This window comes from Penaeus vannamei, chromosome 20, assembly GCF_042767895.1.
Source record: "Penaeus vannamei isolate JL-2024 chromosome 20, ASM4276789v1, whole genome shotgun sequence".
Taxonomy (NCBI): Eukaryota; Metazoa; Arthropoda; class Malacostraca; order Decapoda; family Penaeidae; genus Penaeus; species Penaeus vannamei.
Window position 1 is genome coordinate 17,855,054 of NC_091568.1, and position 2,500 is coordinate 17,857,553.

The 2,500-nt window shown below is 47.1% G+C and overlaps 1 pseudogene; it reads right to left on the reverse strand.

Moving 5' to 3' along the window:
* Positions 1–699: 699 nt before the first annotated feature.
* Positions 700–818, reverse strand: LOC138865367 (5S ribosomal RNA; annotated as a pseudogene).
* Positions 819–2,500: the final 1,682 nt, after the last annotated feature.

Consider the following 2,500-nt stretch of genomic DNA (forward strand, 5'->3'; position numbering starts at 1 on the left):
GCCACCTCTGCCATCCCCGCCGACGCTGCTCCATATAAAAGGGGGCGATAGGCTGTGGGACCCATCATCTGCCTACAGGGCTCCCGAAGGCTTTCCCCCGTAAGCTTCAATCCAGGTTGGTGACTGCCAGAACACAGGCGGGACGAGTAGTTCTCGCTCCCGACTTGCGTCCTGGAAGTCGCCCTCCCAGCGGGATCCACAGCCCGCCTCTCTTGCTGGGTGGGAGGAGCAGTTCCCCTCCTCCCAGCATTGCCATATATATGTAACACTGCCGAAGTTTTTTTGTTTTTTTTATCTGGGGGGAGGAGGACTTGCAAGGCCCACCTCTCCCGAGCCTCCCATTAACCCCAGGGGGCCTAGGGGTAGGAGTTGGTACAGGGCCAGGGCATGTCCACACGCCGGTGGGCCATGACCCTGTACCTCTAGGGCCTCCTGCTGCTCCGAGATCCCCCTCAGTTTAGCCTGGAACCGCAAAGTACCCAGTTTTCATGGGAGGCCACGAGGAGGCACTGTAGGGAGTCTCAATGATGGAGAGGCTATGTACTGGCAGGGGAGGCTTATGCAGTGCTGCTCCCTTTTCCGCACTAGGCTAGCCAGCGTTGGCAGCTGTAAGCGAGAAGGCATGCAAGTTCTTAACACTAACTAGACTACCACTCCATCGCTTCACACCATCCTGCGCATGAAGCACCCACCCACAAATGCCAATGACATCTGGTGTTCCCAGGCAGTCACCCATCCAGGTACTGACCAGACCTAACGTTGCTTAACTTCGATGATCGAACGACAAGCGGTGCTTTCAACGTGGTATGATCGTATGTATGTATATATGTATATATATTTGCATATATACACATACATATATGTATATATATTTATATATACATGTCTCTCTCTCTCTATACATATATATATATATGTGTGTGTGTGTGTGTATAAATATATACATATATATGTATATATTTATATGTATACATATTTATAGACATTTGTATACACACACATATATAGACATGTATATATATATACATATATATATATATATATATATATATATATATATATATATATGTAAATATATATACATGTATGTAAATAAGCCTCGGCCCATCTCTAATTCTTCAGGACAGGTCAAGTCGAGCTGCCCAAGCCGTGACTTCCTAGATCTTCCCATAGGCCTCCTCCACCCAGGATAATCTTGTAATGAGAAAATCTGATGGGCAGGGTCACCCACAGGGAAACAAGCTAGGTGGCCATGCAGCCTGAGTTGGGGGTCCCGGATTATGCAAATAACAGGTCCCATGCCAGTTTCATGATGAAATTGTTGGTTGGAGAAAGTCATTGTGGAGCACTTGTACTACATGATCCGGTGTAGGGACTTTTTACAAAAGGCATCGAGGCATGTCTCCAAGGCACTGGATAGTGTTCAGTTTTCGCTTCCACAAAGCAAAACTGGCAGTATCAAGACCTTAAAGACAGTAATCTAGTCCTGCAAAGGTACCTGCACCTCCAAATACTCGTTGACAGTTCATGGTCCCTCCTGCCAGGCCAATCCGTCTACTAACTTCCTGGTCAGATAGCCCAGATACATGAACTGCATTACCAAGGTATGTAAAGCCCTCTGTGACTTCAACGTCCTCGTTGCAAGCACATATCGACTGAATAGGTTCTCCTAACAGGCCCCCAAACTCTGGATCTTGGTCTTAGTTCAGGAGACCTGCAAGTCCAGGGGCTTCGCCTCACTACTAAATGCATCAAGAGCCTTTACCAGAGATTCCAGAGACTCAGAATTCCAAAATCTTCGGCAAAGCCAAGGTCTGAGAACTTGATATTGCTCAGAGTTGCTCCACACCGTCTTGGAAAAGTAGCTCTGCCCATGCAAGGGTTGAAAAATGTTGGTGCAAGGACACAGCCTTGCCTCACTCTTGAGTTAACAGGGAAGAAGCTTGACAGACCCCCACCACACTTCACAGCACATTCAGTAGCAGTATATAGGCTTGCTATTAGTCCAATAAGCTGTGTCAGTATTCTTCTAAGTCTCATTAACTCCTACAACAATTCGCAATGCACCGAATGAAATGCCTTCTTAAGATCGATGTAAGCTGTGAGCAGCCCACAACCGAACTTACAACGAAGTTCTACAATGACTCAAAGTGCTAGGATATGGTCTATTGTGGACTTGTCAGGAGTGAATCCAGATTGCTCCATACTTTGGTGCCTCAGCAGGTCGTTGCGGTTCCGTTTCAGAAGAATGTGGGAGAAACCTTGCCAGGTATTCAGAGCAATGTCATGCCACGAAAGTTGCTACAGTCCCAACGATCCCCTTTCCCCGTCCCTTTCACACCCCTCAACAGGTCAGGTGGAATGGAACCAGACTGCCAGATGGCAGTCTTTGCATCCTTCGCATCTAGACTAACTGCTGGAGGGGTCTACCTGATACAATTGCTAAAAATACTCAGCCCAACATTCACGAACCTTAACATGATCTGAGATGATCCATCCA